A 22821-nucleotide genomic window follows, 5' to 3' on the forward strand; every position below is an offset into this window, starting at 1 on the left:
CCTTGTCATGTGTTGAAAATTGGTAATCTTCCCAAGAAGAGATTAGACTTCGTTATTGTCATGTGTTAACAAAGTCCGTGGATGCATATATTATACCACTTGACTCTTGAGGTGAGACTTGGTTGTGCATGATCATTTCCATGTGTTGACAAGTGGTAATGGCCCCAAGTCTCTATTAAGGTGGGAAGATCAATGGATATAGGGTGATATATGAATCTCCCCTATGATGATTATTCTTCATTAGATCGAGACATAATTTTTCCAGAGCAATGATGAACAATGTAGTATACCTAGGGGGGATAATAAGGGGTACAAAGGGAGGTACCCAAGGGAATAATGTAATAATGGGATGGGCCATAGTAATAAATAAGGTGGTTAACCCGTATCATGTAAGGGACCACAAGTAGTTAGCAATAATGTAATAGCCCATGGTATTAGATAGATGGTATTGAGGGAACCATGGTAATGACCCATGGTATTGTATGTATGAGGCCTATATAGAGGCTAGAGACTCCCCATTGCGAGATGTCAAGGATTATTGTATGAACAGGCATATGGCTTGTGGAGTGTTCTCCTTCCTTAAGGAGTGAATGTATGGTGTTTCCCTACCTTAAGGGTTTGATCAATAAAGAGAAGCATTTATCTATATTCAGATCATGTTATTTTTTGGGTATATTTCTATTTACATATATTTTCAAATTAGAGCAATAACAAGTGGTATCAGAGCACTTTCTTGGGCAAAGTGGAGAATTTTTTTTATATTTTTTGTAGGAACTTTTTGGGGCGACGAGTTTTCAGATCATATCTATATGTTTTGGTGAAAAATCTAAAAAATCTAATTACATATCTAGATTCTTTGTGAAAAAATACCCAATTTGAAAAGAAAATCAGCTGAATCGGAGTCCGGATGAGGGAGATATTGCTGATTTAAAAATCAGTTGTGTTGCAGACATTTTTCAAGGCGGCGAGTTTGCGGATCAGATCTGTACGTTCTGGTGCAAAATCTATAGAATCTAATTGCATATCTAGGTTGTTGGCAAAAAAATACCAAATTTGAGAAAAAAAAATCGACCGAATTGGAATTCGGGTAAGGGAGATATCGCTGATTTAAATATCAGCTGTGTTGCAGAGATTTTTCGGGGCGACGAGTTTGCAGATCATATCTGTATGTTTTGGTGCAAAATCTACAGAATCTAATTCCAGGTATGATTTTTTGGTGAAAAAATACACAAGTTCAAAAAAAAATCTGTCGAATCGAAATCTGGATGAGGGAGATATAGCTTATTTAAAATCAACTATTTTTTCATAATTTTTTTGTGACGGTGGGACAGTTGCAGCACGGATCTGAAATTCCAGTGTCTAGATTGGGATTTCTACCAAATGGGAAGATGTAGAATGGTTGTTCCATTTCTGAAAACAGGTCATAATAGGGATTCTAAGCAATATTGACAGAATTGTGGCCATTTCAAATTTTCGCCAAGTAAGCGATTTGTTTTACAAACCCTCTTCATGGCTTATAACAATAAGTTTTTTAAAGGACAATCTGATTGGACTTCTATTGAAATTTTTATAGCATATCATAAGTTGGACCATCCAGGGTGTTGGAAGGATAAAATAGGGTCTTATTTGGAAATGACGCCACTATGTGGTGGCAATCACTTGACAGTGAGTTTTTGAAATTATGTAGCACTGATGTAATAGAAGAACTACTTTTGGACAAATGGTCTCATACTAGAAAGGAAAAAACCACAAAACCTAGCAAAGATTTTATTTTTACAGGAAAGAAGGAAACCAAGAAACCTAAAGGGTTATTTTCTGCTGGTATCTCCTTATTGCAGGTTCATGGATTGATTCAGAAGGAGAAGATCGTTGTGTCTATAAATCCTAGTTGCAAGCAAAATCTTATAAGTGTTCATTTGGAAAAAAGATTGCAAGTTCTAGCAAAACACATTGAAACCGCACAGATTGATAATGAGGATGTTCAAGTTTATAAAGATTTGAATATTTCTATGGACAAGTATGTATTGCATTCTGATTTTTATGCTTTAGATATGGCTAATGAGGATGTTGTTTTGGGATACCCTTGGATGGAATTGGTGGGTACTATAAATATTAATGTGTAGAAGAAATTCCTGAAGCTCTGGTATAAAAAGAAGAAAATTACATTACAGGATATTTCCATCAATAAACAGGTAGAGTCTAAGGAGGCTGAAGCAGAAGATGTTCCAAGGACTGACATACCAGATGATGAGCCATTGATGGTCAACAACCAAACACACACATCAAACCTGGTACCAGAAAAACAGGTAGAGTCTAAGGAGGCTGAAGCAGAAAATGTTACATCCAATGAGGACTCAGTGGTTGAAGTAATATTGGAAGATAAGAAACAATAGCAGGCAACACAACATGTACCAGATACCAACCAGGCTCCATTAGGTGGTGAATTAAAGAAAGATACATCGTTGGTTAACACTTCAGCATATCACCACCCACATCACCCCGCAAGAAAACAACCAACAAGATGGCAACGAATTAGCCACAAGGACAACAACCCCTGCATGACAGATAGAGAGGGTCGACGGTGCACTTACTACACATTAACACAGAAGAGCCGCCAGGGTCAACTTCCATCTCAAGCGAGCAAGGCACTAGCTAGATCGAGGGTTCACCTTTCTCTTGGATGGTTATATGCACGTGCATGGTACCAGTGGACTACTCTTTTGAGTAGATCTTATTATTTGTGTTCTTCCCATGTTTCGAGGACGAAACATGTTAAGGGGGGTGGAATGTAGTATACCTAGGGGGGATAATATGGGGTACAAAGGGAGGTACCCAAGGGAATAATGCAATAATGGGATGGGCCATAGTAATAAATAAGGTGGTTAAACCATATCATGTAAGGAACCACAAGTAGTTAGCAATAATGTAATAAGCCCATGGTATTAGATAGATGGTATTGAATGAACCATGGTATTGTATGTATGAGGCCTATATAGATGCTAGAGACTCCCCATTGAGAGATGTCAAGGATTATTGTATGAACATGCATATGGCTTGTGGAGTGTTCTCATTCCTTAAGGAGTGAATGTATGGTGTTGCCCTACCTTAAGGGTTTGATCAATAAAGAGAAGCATTTATCTATATTCAAATCTTGTTATTTTTTGGGTATATTTCTATTTACATATATTCTCAGATCAGAGCTATAACAAACAAAGATGAGTAGAGAAAGAAAATATATTTGTTGTAGAGGTAAATTCCTCCCTAGTTGAGAGGTGTTGAAAATTGATAGCTCAGGGATGAATTTCCTTAAATAAAAAATCATTTTTGATGATTCTGGAGTGAATTTCTAAAATTAGAAAGTCATGTATAACATCTTAAGTATGAATTTATAAAAATAGTAAATAACCTTGCATCAATTGGTAATCAAGTATAGTTGATGCAAAATCACCTAACTTATCATTCATTAATCCTAATAGTTCGATTTTGACTTGATAATCATTACTATTATTATTATTATTATTATCATTTATGATATTATTATATTATCAAAAGGAATTTCATGTCCCCTTTCTTTCATGACACTCAATCACTTCACACCTCTCTCCTTGATGAATCACAAAGCACTATGTTACACTCTCTCTTACACACTCATTGAAGGCATGCCATGAAATATTCCTCTTATAATCTCATTATTTCATATGTTACACTCTCCTAATTTAAGTCATATGTTTCTCTCCTAAAATGACGAATCTCCTTAATGGAATAAGTTACACTTCTCTAAGGAATGTGTTGCCTCTCCTTAATGGCATAAGTTACACTCCTCTAAGGCATGCATTTCCTCTCCATAATGGCATACATTACTCTTCCCAAAAAGGCATGCGTACCTCATGGCATACAAGTTGTATCTCCTTTATGGAATGAATTCATTTCACCTCCTATATATGTGTGTCTCATATCATCTCTCCTTACCACTTCTGTGTTGTGAATTAAGAATTCGAACTTGAGAGAGAGAGAGAGAGTTGGAGAGACTTGAAGAAAATTGTGAGAGAGAGACTTGGAGAGTAAGAGCAGGACTTGGTGAGCCAAGATTGATTCAATGTTTCAGTTTTGATTCAATTGAAGGGAAGGTTGATTTAGTGTTTTCATATGTTGCTGCTACCAACAATATTTATGCTTCAACTTATTCAAATTTGGGTGAACTTAATCATTCTCTTGATATCTCATTGTACTTTGTATCTCTGTTGAAAAAATTATATCTAATAGAATAAGAATTTGGTTGGGTTTTCCCCTAGTCATTGGACCTAAATTATTCATGTCTCATTTTGTTCTTGGTTGTCTTCTATTTTTCATTTGGTTTATATTCTATCTATAATTTTTTAACAGATATTGAAATAGAAATAAGTTTTGTAATAAGTAATTGTTACAACATAGAGCATCATAATTTCAACATTAGATACATTGTGAAAATATGTTCTGAGAAGGGGATTGAGTGACTAGATCGATGAATTGGTTGGAGTAGAGTACTGGCAACAATATGACAACCAAAAAAAATTATTTATATGAATTTTGTGACAATTATTATAATATAGTGGCTACATATTATTTGGTGATAGTGGTCGTAGTGTTTGTAGTGGCATTGATTGCAGGCTGTGGCTGTGGGAGTGGTTGTGATTACATATTTTGGTTTTACTTATTTTTCTAGAGGATGATAATGGATCTAGTTTGAAAATGATATGAAATAAAGGTCCACAAGGATTTGAAGAAGGAGATTGGAACCCGCTCATTATATAAGTTTGAGCCTTAATCAACTTGGAGCCTAGAGAAGGTTGGAGCTCGTTCATTTTTTAGGTTGGTGCCTCAATCAGGTTATAGCCTACTACAAGTGGAAACTTGCATATCTTGGGGGTAGGTTCCTCTAACAGGCTGTAGCATACAAATCTATGCAAATGAATGAAAGATAAAGAAGAATAATATTTGTGGTTTTCTCCCATATGATTTTCTATTGGAACTTAGGAGGCTTTGTATATTAATTTAGATTTCCTTTTTCCATAGTAATCTCTTGTCAATTTAGATAGCTTCTCATTAATTTTTTTTTTATTTATCCTAAATCTTTCATCAAACAATTACCATAACATGAACTTGAAGATCACAAAATAAAATAACACAAGATATAGGCTCCAAGCCAGGGAAAAACCCCTCTAAGGGGAAACCCATAAAATTCTCTTCTTATAGAATCAAATCAAATGAGATATCCAAGACCCATAACCATAGATAACTTCCACCTCTAGATTCCAAGTCAAGCCTTCGTTGTTTCCAATATATCCATCAACAAGATACCAGTAACAAGATATGTACCAAGGCATCACTTCCACAAATTCTAGCTCAAGAAGAAATCTTCACTTTCAAACTTCGGCTATCCACTTCTTCTCTTCCCTCTTTGTGATATTTCATACCAAAATACATCAAGTGTGTCTTTCCAAATTAGCTTCATCTTCCCTATATTTATATCATCCAGAGGGGTTGCAAATAGACATGTCCATTGGGGTAGGGTCGACTTGACATGTAGGTTGACTTGGCACCACCCAAAATTACATAAAATACATAATGGTACAAATTATGAAGATTGACTCTTATTTACATTCTTCAACAATCCCTCTTTATTAGGGAGGCATTCATAATTGTAAACCTAATACAAGGATACTCTCAAACCGAAGTATTCTCATAAGAAGAGTTGAGATTGATAAGCTGTCTTTAAACATCAACATCATAACCAAGACTGTCAACATAGTAAGGCCTTTAACTAACAAGCTATTCTTATTTCAGATCATAATTCTAGGAGGATTTATGTGAGACACCACACTACCTCTTAGGGCACATACCCCATCCAGATGTTCACTAGGTATGTCCTTTTAGGACTTATTCTTATCTTGGATTACCTATCCTCAAAGAATATTGGTCCTATTCGGCCACTCTTGTCTTGGATACCTGTCTAATACTCAAAGAGTGTCAGTCTATTTCCTATCTTAGATTATCTATCCTCAAGGAAATCTCAGATGCTTATCCAATCTTCTGGACCCCATTCTCCCTCCATGGCCTTCACTAAATGTACGACTATTAGTCCTAGCCTAGTGCATGACACATGAAGAAGAGAATATAATGTCCATCATCACTCCCTCTTAACCAGGGAAATAATCCTCATTCCCTCTTTATTAGGGAATAGATCCTTGCTCCTTTTCAAATATTTAAGGAGAATTCTTACTCCCTCTTAAGCATAGATGATATTTCTTACTTCATTTCAATTGGGAAGTCAAGTTATTTAGTGTGTCTTCATTGATACCTCAACTACTAGTTCTTCATGAAGATCTTCAAGTAGTTGCATGGATCCTCCTTCCCTTTGCATCTCATCATATTGAGCTATCATTTTTTTGGATATAATGTAGCCAAACTTTCTTCAAATTGTGATAGGGTTCAAGCCATTAAATTTTCATATCACTTTTCTCTTATAATCATAAAAAAAGGAATTATATTGAGTCATTCAAGGTAGGGATAATCATAGCTCCCTCTAATCATGAAAGTGATATTCATTTCCATTGAAATATAAACATGAGGTTATATTTTTTTTTTGTACAACTACCTTTCAATCCCAACATGTGTAAACATCTTGACCATATAATACTCCAAGGATTACCAAATCCATCCACTTAGTTCATGAATTCATTGAATTGAGTCCAAAAGGAAACAATTGTAGATACACTTGCCTCAACTATGCTTATGCATTTTTGTAACATTTTTCCAGGTAGAAAAACCATATACCAAACAGATAACCAATACCAAAACATAAATATCATAATTACCTCAACATGATGGCATTTTGTCAATATATTAGATTCTGCTTTGTTTTCTTTGAAATTAGAATCCTTCCATATGGTCTATCTCCATGTTGGACAAGAATACTTCTCCATGATATCAATCATTAAACAACGTGTTTATGGAATGAACCAATAAATCAGATTCAATGTCTTATCCATTCGATTCATTTTTTTCCATGACCAACCTTATTCTTGAAGTTTCCATTTCTTACTTCCTTCAAGAGATTACATCAGATGTTGATTAGTATAATAATGCATACTTTCCTTCTGATCTTTTCACATGGTTTTGCAATATTTATTTTTAGGGAGCCAATCCATATCTCGAGTAGGTCAACAGAGTTTATCAAATTATAATATCCTATAGTCAGAGTGTCATGCCAAATTCTACTACTTTGCTCCCTCAGAAGATAACATTGCTTTGCATGCTTTATTGCAACAAGGTTTTTCTTTATCTTTCAATCATCAATGAAATTATTAGTTGGAAGTTTCAACATCATGTCCATCATGGTCCTTACAATTCCCTCTTTCCATCATGCTCATTATTTTTAAGGAGTCATCAACAAGCACGAGTGGTGATTTTCTTTGTTCTTTTATCCTTTTCATCTTTCTTCTATAATTTTGTCCCTGCAATTCCAACAAGTATAACCAAGAAAAATATACAGATACAAGAGCATCACGACAAATCTGCCAATCGAGGGTTTCCATGGTCTCTCAGAAGGTGTACTTCTAGGGTTCTAGTTAGAAACCCTATATTTATTGATCTTATCCTTATTAAGGTTTTATCTGAAACATTAGCCTTGGGGTATTGATTTCAAGTACCAGGTTTTCTCAATTCAACCCTTGCTACGGTTTTACCACATACCCTAGATTATCCTTTCAAAATTAGATATGCAAAACCTAGATGTCAAGAGCTAGGGTTTCATTAAAGGGGATAAAAAATTAGGGTTTTCCCTCATAGGGTTATTTAAATCTAAACTAGGGTTTAGAAACCCTAAGTACAAAGAGTCTTCAGGACTACACATAACTACAAACCCTAGCAACTTTATAGTTATCTACCATAAAGAAATTGTAAAAACCTAATTGCAAGACCCCAATCATATTATAGACATACCTCATATGTAAAAAAGAAATGATGTACCTCTGTCTTCCATTGCTACCAGGGGATGCATAAAGAGGTATTCAAACTTCATCTAGTTCCCAAAGCATTTTTCCTACATGTCTTCTTCAAAAAACATGCTCTCCCACTTTGCGAGATCTAGGTTCTTGTTAACATTATAGGTGCCTCAACTTTTCCTACATTGAGATGCTAGCTTCGTCAATCAATTCAAGACTGCTTCTAATTGCAAGGATAAACCAATCCACTTAGTCTTCTGATTATTTTCAATCCAAACACTGTCTTAATGCTATATCAAGATCATATCCAGATTAATATTATTGCCCAAGCATTATTGTCATCATCGTCATACTGCTATACATATCATTGTAAAATATTATCACTATCCAAGGTGATTGTTATATCAAGTTTATATCAGATCACTGCCATATATTATCTTCTTTCAAGGCTCCAGGTCGGCTTTACACTATTGCTATACATATCACTTATATGTATATTATTGCCAATACATTGTTGTTGTTGTCAACAATGTCTCATGGTCAACCACAACCTTATTGTCAAGGTATATTTTCTTATTGTGGTATAGTCGACGCCAATGAGCTACGAGCTTAGACTGCATTCAAGTCAATGAGATCATATGCGACTATATATATTATGATGTCATAAAAATCAATTCCATTCAAAACTATAACCACTGTCTCATTGTAAACCTTAAAAAGTATTGATGTAAATGCTTGTAGCGATCCATAGAAAGGATGAACCACAAACCCTAGTCTATATTGAACCACAAGTAAGTAGGTCAGAACTTTCATACCATTGTAATGAGCCTACTGTAGTTGATAATGTGTCATAGTGATCGATAAGATGTCGCCAAAAATTACATCTGCGAGCCAAACTGTGAGCCTTTTAATCCATACATACAAGAGCAGTGACAAGCCAATACAATGATTCAATAATAAAGGGAGTGAAATGCAGGCCATGAGATTAACGATATCACAAAATTATTGTTGCGATGTACTAAAAATTCACAACCCATCACAAAAATTCAACGAGCTACGAACCACAGTCACATATGCAAGTCATATATAAATAAAGTCACATTGTAATATCATAAAGCATAGTGTAGCATTTTCACAATGATGTCATGGTGATGTGAACCAAAAATATTCTAATACAATTGAACCTTATCCCTCATAGAATCAAGCTACTAAATTAGACAAGACACATAATAGAGTAATGTGATATCATTGTGGAGTCTAGCAATACCACCTATACACAGAGAAATGTGATGCGATAGATAAAGTGAACCATGAGTCATAGATGCTAGCCTCCGATGTATTGCAAGCCACATTTTATCAATGAGAACCTCATGAGATTTAAACGAACCACTGAGATGAGATATTTTCCGAATTGAAGTGTCAAAACAATCTACTGAAATACTGTGAACCATTTATAACAAGCTTAAAAAATAATATGCTACCATAGAAGCATCTTCGATCCATAGAGTTATATAGTCAACGAGCCCACAAAATATAATATAGAGCGAGTCATATCAGAATTAATGAGAGCCACCACAGGTGTTATAGGATCATTTATCACCCTTGTATACTTGATGCACCGAGTCATGGACTTGGGAAACCCTTTCACTTTAGTCTTGGTCCATTTATTAAAAAAACATTATTTTAAATTCCATACATGACTATTCCCTTCAAAAAGCGTGTGCACACGTGGGTTCATCTATACCCAACTCGTGTATACAATTTGAAATATTAAAAAAATATAAAATCCCTATTTTATGGGTGGGGTTTATGGGTTACATTAGAAGCTCACCTACAGGAGCCTGTGGCCTAACTGTATCCCAACTAAATCAAATGTTTTGGGGTAATATAAATACATCTCATTGGAAGGCCTAAGGGGAGAGAAAGATAGGATATTGATATTATATCCAGTTGGTCCCTGATCAAGTTTGATTTATCTTCCTCCTGCACTCCTAGCTATAGGAAACCATTGTTTCCTCATAGAGATGTCCATTTCCTTTATATGACAATCTATGTGTATGCATTTGAAAGAGGATTGTTGAGGCTTGGGCTGGAAGGATCCAAAGGAAGGTTTCGCTTGGAGCCATAGTCAAATCGGGTTGTATTCTTCCACATTTTTTGCAGAAACCAATAAAGAAGCTCTGTCTTGTTCTTGATGTGATGATATTTATGCTTTAACTCATGTTATGATCTAATTATGTATGATCTAACATTCATATCTTGAGCATGATTTGAACTATTGCTAGTATATATGCTTTTCTGGAATGAGTTAGGTTTTGAGGCATTAGAGGAAGTAGAGGGTTTGGAACCTATGGGAACATCCTCAAACATCGGACCTAAGGGTACTATCTCTTCATCCCACTTTAGTAGTTTAAGCATTAGGAATACTTGTTTTCTTGCTTCTTGTTGGTGTATTCCCTTCGATCTGTTGGGGTTCTCAACCTAGACCCTAGGGTGTTTTATCCAGTAATAGAATTGGCGACTCCACTGGGGAATACAATCTTGTATTTCCTTGTTTGGATTATTTCTCTATTGATTTGGGACTTCTTGATTGGTTTCTTGGTTTTTCAAGTATCTTTGACTTGTTTGCAATCTGGGCAAAAAGTCTAATCTTTTGGATCAGGGCTGAATTTTTATTTTTCTTTGCTGGCTTTTGTATGCACTATTTTAATTCACACAATCATGTACACACGTGTTTTTTCCAAAGGAACATGTGTATACGCATTTTTCCTTTAGTACAGTTGCGTATACTCGCGGGTATGTCACTACACAGTCGGGTATACTTGGTTTTGAATGATTTTTTCAAATTCTGAGTCCAGTAAAGGGTTTTTCCTTATTTTTATTTCTTATATTTAGTCATTGATTGTTTGGGAGAGTCTTGCTTCTTGCATATTTTTAGTCTCGTATCTCTCTTTGTGGAAAAACCTAGTCAAAAACTTGTGTTTGGGTTCAAGGCTTCTTAGTGAAGTTCTTAGCTGTTTTGAAATTTTGGAATAGGGAATTGGTCTCAATTCACTTATAACCCAACCTTTACATTGCTTTGCCTTTCTTTCTTGAAAGTTGACATATTTAGTTTTTTCTTGGTTTTTGAGAAAGTCCTTGCAATCTTGAAATTTTTTCTTGGTCTTCTTGAAATATTTCTTATTTGCTGGAGTTTTTATGCTGCTATTCAGATCAATTTGTTTGAGTTTGTAGCCTCTTTTCAATTTAAGTCTTATCATGTTAATGATTCCTATGGCTTGTGAAATTTGAGGTTCTTTATGCTTGAATTTGATCTTGAAGTCTTTAGTAGTTTGTTTTCTCAAGAATTCTTTGTGCCCTTAAAAAGAAAAAAGATAAAAACATCATTTTGTTTCCTTTATTTTTTTTTTTTGGTTTTTTTTTTTTTTTTTTTTTTGTCTTCTTATCATTTTAGAGCAAGTGTGAAGTCTTTTCATTAGGTTGAATTTGCTTGATTTTGGGGAAAAGTTTGTGATTGAATTTGTTTCTCCTTTTTGTCAAGTTTTGGCCTCTTGATCTCTTTGAGAAACACATTTGCTTGCTTTAATATCAATTCTTAGAATCTTGCATTAAGAATTTTTAGTTTGCATTAGGATAGTTGCACTGTAAGAATTTTTGGACTTTTTGTAGATTTTGAGTGTGTGAGCGTGTGTTTTGAAAAAGAAAAGAGATTTTTTTTTTTCGTAGTTTGTTCATAGAACCCTGTAGAAATCTCTTTTATTGAAGAATTTTTTTTTTGCGTATGCATGTAGCCAGGTTTTCTATTGATTTCTTCTTGCATCAATAACATCATAAGTTGCACTTCCATTTTACCCTTGACTTAAGAACAACCATTAAAATCAAGCGTTAAAGTTAAAATGAACTAGATTTTTTTGATTCGTCATAGTTACACCAACTAGTCTAGGTTATTTACGGCCTTGAAATAGGTGTGTGGAGAGTTAACTCTCCAAAGGCACTCTAAATTTAAACATAGAAGTTGATTAAAAGAGTGAAATCCAGTGTCGTTAAGTTTTCCAAGAAATCTCTTGTCTTATGGGAGTTAAGCACGAGGGTGAGTGAAGGTAGGGAAGAGAGGTACCCCCTCTCCTACTTGTTGGATACCAAACAAAGACTGTTCCAATCGGCTTCCGTCATGAACTAGTGACCTTAGTTTCCATTCCTAGGGACCAGATAGGTGACTGCGGGGGGGGGGGGGGAATACCCATGGTACCTGAGGCAGACTTTGTATCACTCTCATTAGTACTTCTAGAGGGTGCCCTTGTGAAGCTTGAGTACTTGCACCGGCAAAGGATTTTACCTGGGGGTCAGCGTAACTGTTTCTGTTACCTTCGTTGGTAGGTTTGGGTTGTAATTATTACAAACTATCTTTGGAAGGTCCTTTACTTCACTTTCTTGTATTTTGGTGTCCGGTCCTAATCACCTAGAGTGGAAATACTTGGAAGTTTCTTGATTGATTGTATCTTTAGGGACATTTCAGTGAGTGCTCTTTGCTCCTAGATTGCCATAGCTTTATAATTTTTTTAGTCTTTACAAGTTCTATTAATAATTAAAAGTGGCTGATCAACCAGTTCATTGGTCCAGGAGGCTTCGTGGCCTCTCACCTACGAGTGCCGAGCCTTCATTTAGAAGGTGTAGGAGAAATTCTGCTGGTGATTTTCAAATAATAGTAGCGAATGCATCGAAGATTAATCGTCCATTTTAGGCTATAGTTTCACAGGGTGGAAGCTAGTGTAAGTCATGATTTGGAGAGGAATACTCCAGTCCTTTCCAGGGTTCTCTTCCAGTCGAAAGATGACATTTAGGTTGAAGAGATTCTTGATTCTCCTGTGACTCCTTCTTCACCTCTTCCTCCCAATTATCCAGACGTTCTATTATACGTTGGGACCCTTCGCCAATGCATGGAACCCTTACCAAGGGCTCTCCTCTTCTTTTAATACTTTGCTTGAGGGAAATTTTCCTGGTTATGGCAACCTTTCAACAGGAGGTGGTCAAACTCCGAATTTTTTTGGACCACAAGGTTTTCCTTACGGTTCAGTTTCTTCTACGAACAATCCTTGGCAACTTGGTGCCTCTACAAATCCAGGATATTATTTTCAAAATGTTGGGAATCCTACTCATGGTGGGTGGAATTATCAAGCTCCTTCACGCTTACCATTCCTAGAAACCCTAAATTTTCCAGATCTCTCAAAATTGACAAACGATCTGATCCAATATAATCTGGCTTGGCCTCCGATTCCCACCAAACTTCCATCGGATATTCCAAAATTCGAAGGAAATTATAGGGAGGATCCAGTTGACCATATAACAACATTCCATTTATGGTGTTCATCTAACTCCCTAATTGACGATTCAATTAGGTTGAGATTGTTCCAATGCACCTTAACTGGAAATGCTGCTAAGTGGTATATAGAGCTTAGTGGGGGTACCTTTTCTTCATTTGGTGAATTGGCTACTATGTTTTTGAACCATTTTTAGTTTCATGTTCGATATGATGTTGGAACTGAGCTATTGGATAGTTTCCAACAAGATAAGGCAACTCACATTTTTGACCATATTCAGGAATGGTGAAGAAGGAAGAGGCTCATCAAAGCCTATATTCCTAATGAATTCATTCTTGAATGGTTTTTAAAATCTCTACAGCCAGAAATTTCTAAGGATGTATCACTCTCCAAGGTATTCACTGAAGAACAGGCTATATTTAGAGCCCAACAGTTAGAACTTATATATTATCAGTTTGGGATTCTTGAAAAGTTTTTTCCTGATTCTCCTCTATCCAAGATCGATTTAGCCAAACCAAAGCCAAGTCCCCATGCTGATGAGATAGTCAAATCGATCAATAACAACACGACTAACCTGTTAAGTCAATTACAACATTTGTCTTTACAAACTAGTTCTTCGATTCATGCATCATTGTCAGTGCATATGCCTTCTCAACCTTTAACTATTAACACTATCCAAATTTCTAACCCTAAAGGAAATCAACAATTTGATGGGAATAAAAAGGGACATGGTAAGAAGAAAGATAAGGATGGGAAGGGTAATGTGAACAAACCCAGTGATAATGCTGGGGAGGGTAAAAAGGAGTCCAAAAATAAAGTTAAGTTTCCTTGCAAATTGTTCGATTGAGACCATTTAACTCATATTTGCCCTAAGATCCAGGATGCTCAGTGCTTGTTAGTGCAACAAGGTTCTTCTAGCTCCTAGGATATTCTAACTAAGCCTTTTCCCCAAGGGCAAAAAATGTTTGTTGGCGCGAGTGCTAATACTGGAACCCCCACAGGGGGAAAACAGGAAGGGGAAATCCATCGAATGTATACATGATGATTTCTCATGTTGATGTTGCTACAATATAACATGATTATGGTGAAATGGAATCCTCTAAGGCTAAGGCTGCTCCCGATGTTCCAAAGCCACTCCATATTGAGAGGCCCACAGTTGATCCTATACCTCAAATGCCGAAAGGCTCTACAAAATGTTAGATGATTAACCCTAATTCCAGGGCTGCCCAGAACTACTCCATTGTTGAATATCTGGGTCAAAGTCCTTGTGCGATGTCTACGTTAGAGGTACTCCAGTTGTGTCCCTCACAAAGAAGTGTGCTTCTCACTACGATCAGGGCAATAGATCTGAAAAACTCTCTTATTGTTACATTTGACATGTCAAATATTAAGAAGAGGCTACCTCATCACATGGATTTCTAGATTAAATCTACATATCGAAATACCAATATCTTTCGAACTGTAGTTGATGAGGGAGCTTCCACATGGGGGCAAGGTGGTCAATATCGAGGTGGAAATAGTCGACGCGAGTTTGGATTATAATCTTCTATTGGGACGAAATTGGATTTATGAAATGGATGCCATTGTATCATCATTATTTCACATACTATGCTTTCTCCATGAAGGGAGAATTGATATCGTTTATCAGATGGATTATTCTCTAAAACAATCCAATGCATCCTCTGATTCTTCCATTCCCTTGGTGAACAATCCCAAGCAGCTTGTTGAGAATTTAGGAGTCATAATGTATTCCTTTTTGATGGATACTTTTGATCTTCCTTCTCCTATTGCTCGAATAAATGCCATTTCATCATCCAAGGCCCCTTCTTGAAGAGAGTTCTTCAGAATTCCTTATTTTTTAGACCCTTCGCTTTTAGCCTCTTCTACCACCACATTAGAAGAAGGGCAAGTGGGTGGAATGTCATATCCCATGTCTGCAGCCGAAATTTCATATCAATTTATAGTTAATACTGTAGATCCCGTTCCCACTCCTGTTTCACCAGAGGATTTGGATGGAGATGTGGCTCCGGATTGGACTCTTGACTTTAATTCTTCTATGGACTGCCTTGATACTTTTTTACCATATGAGGAAGCAATCCTAGAAGCAATGACAAACATAGAAATACCATGGGATGATTTTCATCATTGGTCATATTTTCTCCTAGACTTGCATGAAGTAGAATCAAGTTTGTCTAGCCCTTTGTCATCTGGTGGTGTTCACACAATTTTAAACACTTTGGCTCCAACACAGTTTTTTGTCGAAGATAACATGTCTGTCATTTCGGAAACTGTTCCGATGAACATCTCCAGGGATCCCAATATAATTGAGAATGTTTTCATCGGAGCTGAATTCTCCTCTGAAGAAATTCAAATTTATACTGATCTTTTTAAATATTTTTGTGATGTGTTTGCTTGGTCTTATGAGGAAATGCCTGGAATTGATCCATCAATAGTCCAACATGAGATCAAGACTTTGGCAAATGCAAAGCCTATATAGAAAAATATTTGGCCGATAAATCCTACGAAAGTGGCAGCGATCAAAACCGAGGTTGAGAAGCTGCTTAAGGCGGGGTTCATATACCCTGTTCTGTTGACTGAGTGGGTCTCAAATCTAGTCCCAGTTGATAAAAAACAAGGAACGATCTACATATGCATAGAATTTAGGGATCTAAATAAGGCTTGTCCAAAAGATAATTTCCCCACACCTTTTATTGATCAGATTATTAATGAATGTGTGGGAAATGAGATTTTCTCCTTCATGGATAGTTTCTTGGGTTATAATCAAATTACTATCTGTCCTGAAGATCAGCATAAGACAACTTTTATCTACCCCTGGGGTACCTTTGCATACAAAAATATGCCTTTTGGCCTTAAAAATGCTGGAGCGAATTTTCAATGGGCCATGTCCTACGCTTTCCATGATATCAAAAATATCATCGAAGCTTATTTGGATGACCTAACTGCTGGTTCTTGAAAGAGAATTGATCATCCTCATCATCTTCGATTAATTTTTTAGCGATGTCATCATTATAAAATCTGGTTGAATCTGAATAAATGTGTTTTCACTATCACATCGAGTCGGTTATTAGGAGTCATAGTGTCTAATGAAGGGATTCACATAGATCCTTTCAAGGTTGAGGCAATACTTCAATGGCCTCCCCCGTCTACCATCCATCAACTTCAAAGTCTCCAAGGAAAATCCAATTTATTGAGGAGATTTATCGTCAATTATGCAGATCAAAAAGGGATTTATGAGATTGCTGAAAAAAGTAGTTCCATTTCTATGGGATGATTTCACTCAACGCTTGTTCAGTGCTTCGAAAAAACATTTAACTCTTCTCCTTTACTAAGTCCACCCAATTATAGCATGGATTTCCTCTTATATCTCGTTGCGACAGAATCAACCATCGGTATGGTTCTGGTTCAGGAAGATGATGCTCTCCATGAACACGTGATTTATTATCTAAGCCAAGGATTGGTAGGTCCTGAATTACGATACTCTCCTGTAGAGAAATCAACTTTGGCAGCTATTCATGCTGTTTAGCGACTTTGACACTATATTCTGCTTAGAAATTTTTTTGTCTTAATGGATGCCAACCCATTTCAGTTTTTTCTTGGTAGGCGAGTGATTGGGGGAAAAGATAATAGATCGATTGTTATTTTACAAGAAATCAATCTCAATTTCTTGTCAACCAAATCTAAGAAATATTTAGTATTTGGGAATTAATCTTAGAGTTTCCTTGTCAAGAAGAAATGGTTTATGAGGAATCATTCCATGGTGAACATATTTTCCTTATTTCTTCACAAGATCCTTGGTATAGAGATATTATAATATATCTTCAGACTTCGAAGTTTCCTCTCACTTTTTCAAAGGATGAGTGAAGAAAATTGCGTCAGTTAACTAAAAGTTATGTTATTATCAGTGACACTTTATATTGTCACGGGGTTGATTCAATCCTTAGACGCTATTTAACCTTAGAATAAGCTAAGCCAATGATGAATGATTTCCACAGTGGATATTGTGGTGGTCATCTATCTAGGCTTGCTACAACCCAAAAAATCTTGCGTGCAGGTTATTTTTGGCCTTTGATTTTCAAAGATTGTGTTGAAGCGATCAAAAAATGACATCCTTATAAGGTTTATACTCGGAAAATGCACGCTCATCCAGCTCTACTCTTTCCTTTTATTACCATCGATTCGTTAAAAATGTGGGGCATTGATTTTATAACTTGTATCCCGCCTTCAGCAATGGGTCATAAGTATATTATTGTAGCAATGAACTACTTTACTAAGTGGACCGAAGATATGCCAAGTTTTGTGAATGATGGTGAAACAACAACCCTATTTCTATTCAACCAAGTCATTTATCTTTTAAGTATTACAAAGGAGATTTTCCACTGAACATGGCAGTCGTTTCTAGAACAAGATGATGGCTGAATTACCTCTCAAGTTGGGTTTTCAGCAGGAGCACTCATCTTCTTACTATCCTCAGGCCAATGGTCAGGTGGAAGCCATGAATAAATCCCTGAAAGTTATCTTGCAAAGGACAATTAATAAAGCTCAATCCAATTGGCATATCATGTTATATCTTGTGCTTTGGGCATACCAGATGTCGGTTAAGACTGCTACAGGTTTCACTCCTTTTCAACTAGTTTATGGTTTGGAATCGATCTTCCCTGTGGAATGTGAAATTCCTTCTCTTAAATTAGCTGTAGAACTTCTTCCAGACACTTCCAGTCTTGAAGAACACCTCGTTTATTTGGAACGTCTTGATGAGTAGCGTCGAGATGTAGCCACAATTAACGAAGCTCATAAAAAGAGAGTGAAGATCTAATATGATAAGGCTGTGCGTCCTAGGGTTTTCTCTAAAGGTGACCTTGTTTTGGTCTATGACCAAGACAAAGATGCCTTGGGGGAAGGTAAGTTCAAACCCATGTGGTACATTCCTTTTATCGTTAAAAAGGTATTGTAAAAAGGAGCTTACGAATTGGTTGATTTTGATGGAAACAAGCTGGCGAAGCCCATAAATGGGCTCTATCTTCAAAAGTATTATGCCTAGGCTTCTGCCTAGCATTTGATTGGTCTTGTAGATATTGTATATATTTGTGCATATCTGTCTATAGGATTCATAGTGATATCGATATTTTTTATCTACTTTGGCAGGTATCGATGGATGATTCGGTATATCTAGGGTTCACCAATGGTGCTAGTCGACATACCCAGAATTTTGTCTTCCATGACTTGGGTGATTTACTATCCATCCAGTTAGTTGTTGGTTTCAAGAGGCATATGTATCAACCCTACTTCAAACAATGTTTCCAAATATCTGCTCTTGTTAACTTACTATATGAAGCAATATCTCTTGGTATTGATTCGTTAATTGTATACTTGGATTCACAACTGGTAGTGTCTCATTTAAACAAAATCTATTCTGTGAGAGATCCTTATTTATATCGCCAATTTTTTAGAGTGCATTTATTAAAAATATCATTTAATTTTATCACATTTATTCATATTCCACGATCGGAAAACTCATTTGTTGAATCCATAACTAATCAAGCATTAGAATGGAATATCAATCATTCATCACATTAAAATAAAAGATAATAAAAAATCATTTGTATATATGGTCGTCACATCATGAAACTGTCTGTATATAGGTAGAAGTTATATGTCCAAAATATTATACAAACTCGGGACAATAATGCCCCACAAAATTAGGGATTAAGCCCAATCATGTTTATCAAAAATATCAAGACATATCTAATCTATATCTATGCACCCTGCCCTAGATGTGCATCTCAAAAGAAGATGATGGTAGTAGCCACTTGTCGGAAAATCCATGCCCAATCGCGTGGTACTCCTACCACGTGTCTCTGCGTTGCCTCTGGTAGATCCTCTACTGCTGCCATAGGTACTTGTTGAGTCAATATCTCCAATTTCCTCTGTATGACATGAAGAACTCTCTGAGTCTAGTTGTGACACCCTCTGCGTCTCTTCCATGATGCCTATGCCTGGGTAGACCCTTAGTTCTTACTAGTCCCACATCTGTATCATGATCAAACAATTTTGTAAGAATTTTTGTCTCATCAAAAATAATTTCAATTCATATTTTTGAAATCTAAAAAAATCAAATAATATTAAAAAACTTTTTTTTTTTTTTACCAATGGCATCCCATGCAATGCCAGGTGGAAGCAATAGATCTGGATCCACTCTGAAATCCATGCCTGCATAGAGATAGTCCTCGATGGCAATGACTTGTTCTTCCCACCAAAGAAAAAAATCGTCATCAAATTCCGTTCTAGGGACCTCACCACCCCTTAGTCTCTTCCTTAAGTCAGCCCATCTACCAATCCATGGATCTCTTGGGCTATTGATGGTGGAAATCACTTTGGATCGAAGTCCTAGTAGTTTCTCAAAGAAGATAGTACAAAGAATAGTACCATACCCAAAATTTTTGGTATTACTCTTCTTGATGGAATTAAGTTGTTTTTTTTAGATTGGTTAGGAGGGTTGTGCACCAGTAAAAAACTATGGTAAGGGAATCTACTGCTAAGCTCATCGTAACACGAGACGTTTGGTGCAATGAGGCTAATCCCGCTACCCTCACAATGGTAAAAAGGAGAATCCTTAGGGGCATACTTTCCACATTCTTGATTGGGATTTGTGTCCCTACCTTCTCAGGGTTTCTGAGGCAATAAATACGAATGTAATCATCCACACTAAGGCTTCCTCGGGCCTTCCCTTGCAAATTGACTGGATCTCCTCTCTAGGAAAGTCCAGTAATGAAGTATATGTCTTCTACTTCAATACGCAGGGGCATTTGATCAATCATGAATGCATCTTCTTCTGGATCCCAGTAGTTGACGAGCATTTCCAACAACCTTGTATTGGTTTTCATATTTGGCATTTTGAAAAACTTCAACAATCCACATCCTCTCAGTGCATCCAGTGCTAATGGATCATTCATAACTTCATTATCTACTATACTATTCTCTCTTTCCTTCCAAGTAATTGTCATCCTGCAGTTTCAAGTATTTTTATCCATTAAAGTTTGTGATTTAAAATATTTGGCTGCATGCATGCGAGTTTGCTTCATACATAGTCGCATATATGGCTTCCAAATACACGACTTCGATATACCCAACCCACGTACCCATAGAGTACAAATCCAAAAATAATTTTCTTACAGTAAAATTATTGAAGAAATACTTGAAATGCACAAAATTTCATTGATAAATCGAATTAGGAGATTACTCGGAAGATTGATAGCTGTTCTGGCTGAGAATTTTGGTGGATTGATATTGTCAGGTTTTTCTCTAGAGCTATTGCACTCAATTATCTAAAACAAAAATGAGGCTTGGTAAGTCAAAAGTTCTATTTATAAGTTGTAATTTCAAAAACTTTAAAAAACCCACTTTTGCAAATTTTATGTTTTATTTTGTAAACTTTGTGACCTTTTTGCTTTGAGTGCTAGGATAGGTTGCTTTTCAGGTTAAATTGGATACTTTGAGATGTTTTATACCACTTCGATTCCATGATCACTAACCCATCATGGTAGGTATCGTTTTTGTCACTGACATATAGGTTAGGGAATATCACTTCTTTCGTTGCATTATGCATTCTAGCCTCCATAATGTGATATGTGGCCATAGGGTTGACCCCATTGTGTTATGTTTCTTAAATCATTTTCACTGATAGACTTATAAAAATCATGACATGCTGGTAGAGCCATCCTTTAGATGGGCTTCCTAGTTAGGTCATCGCTTAGGCCATATGTTGCCCATGCTGCAAAGACTGAGTAGGCTCAGGAGTCCTCTTTAGTCCTACCATGACTTTTGCGATGAAGCTTCATTCTCCTTCTTCTTCGCTATCTTTCTGGATTTATACCCTAGAGGCTCCCACATGTTGAGTTGTAATGTTGCATTGCATAAAACTATTTGTACCTTTTGGCCTTAAGCCGACTTCACTCTGAATCGTGTATAGGCCACATTTTGACCATGTCTTTATGCAAAATCAACCTTGCAATCACTTAGCCTCTGCAACTTGACACCTTATGCCCATGGAAAGAACATTCCTTTGAGTGTCATTGACTAGTTTCATCACCTTGCATTGAGCATAGGAATGTTCCACTCCCAGGAACTAGTGCATCTGTATTTGGACACTCGTTCTTTCCACTATACCATAGGCATTCTTTTATTCTTTTTCAGGCTTTTTAAATATGAAAAAGACAAAAAATATATATATTTCAAAAAAAGAGCGGGAAAGGGACTTTACTTCCATAATTGATGGCAACAAGAGTCAGTTGTGTCACCCTTGAACAAAGCACTCAAAGCAAGTCTTTCCTCCATCGGGATGGGCTTTAGTTTGACTTAGGAGAGCCATAACCTTGTCATTGAGTCAGTACTCCTCTGGTTGGTTATCTCTTCCAATCATATGGAGAGTTTGTTTATGCCTCCTACATGAAAAACTTATAAAAAGTTATCATATGCTACCATACAGTCACATTTGAGTCGTGATTTTGTTCAGTGGAAGTAAACCTAAGTCAACCTTTCTATGGTGTCTCTTGACACATTTTTAGTCGGTCATACCTCGTCTGTCAGAGTTATGCTTAGTAACACATCAACTATTTGGTCCTTTGCTCGTGCTAGTTAAGAAGGTCTCCATTGACTTCTTGCTAGCGGGTATGCTCTTATTGACTTCGACAAATTGCTCTAAGAGTAGGCCTAGAGCCGTACCCTGGCCCTATTTCCATCATTGATAGGTGACCTTGTACTCATCATCGATTAGTATCATGGGTCTTTGACTGAGTGGTTTCCTTTGTGTTCGACGACAACATACATTATCACACATTGGGATTCATGCAGTACCTTGGTTTCCATTTGACCCTATTGGTGGATTCCTTGCCTCTGTGTCAACTTTCATTATTGGTTGGTTCAGAGGGTTTCTGTCATGCACTAGCCACATCTTGTGTATGCCAGAAACATGCTTTGTTATGGTTACTTCATCTTTCTTCATCCAATTCCTTCCAAATTATTGGCCTACAGGTTACACTCACACTCAATTGATGTGGGATGCCTTAATGCCTTCCTTCCAACAGATATTTTCCCATCGAATCAAACTCATTTATATGAGAATAAGGTCTAGATTCCTTTTTCAGTACCTTAGGGTTTGCAGTCATCAGTGGCAGACTCCTTCACTATCAATAGTGAGAATACATCAATGTCTCTTGATTGGTAGATTCTCTCAAGTGTTTGACTTCAACTCATTTATTCACACTTGATAGGTTGTTCTAGGGTACCTTTACTCTCATCATCATTATCGGTGAGTTGTCTCACATTTTTTAACGGTATACATCAATGACTGATAATCAAACGATTTCTCACATGGTCGACTTCAGCTCATTTATTCCCATAGTGTAGAAATGTACCATGGTGGTTGGTGAAGACCTTGGGTTGCATCAACATTTTTTGGTTCACTTGTTAGTTCCTCCAGTTTGCTTCCAATGACACCATCCACC

The sequence above is a fragment of the Pinus tabuliformis genome, chromosome 6, assembly GCF_031772625.1.
Source record: "Pinus tabuliformis cultivar Carrire ecotype Pingquan chromosome 6, CPIR1, whole genome shotgun sequence".
In the NCBI taxonomy this organism is placed as follows: domain Eukaryota; kingdom Viridiplantae; phylum Streptophyta; class Pinopsida; order Pinales; family Pinaceae; genus Pinus; species Pinus tabuliformis.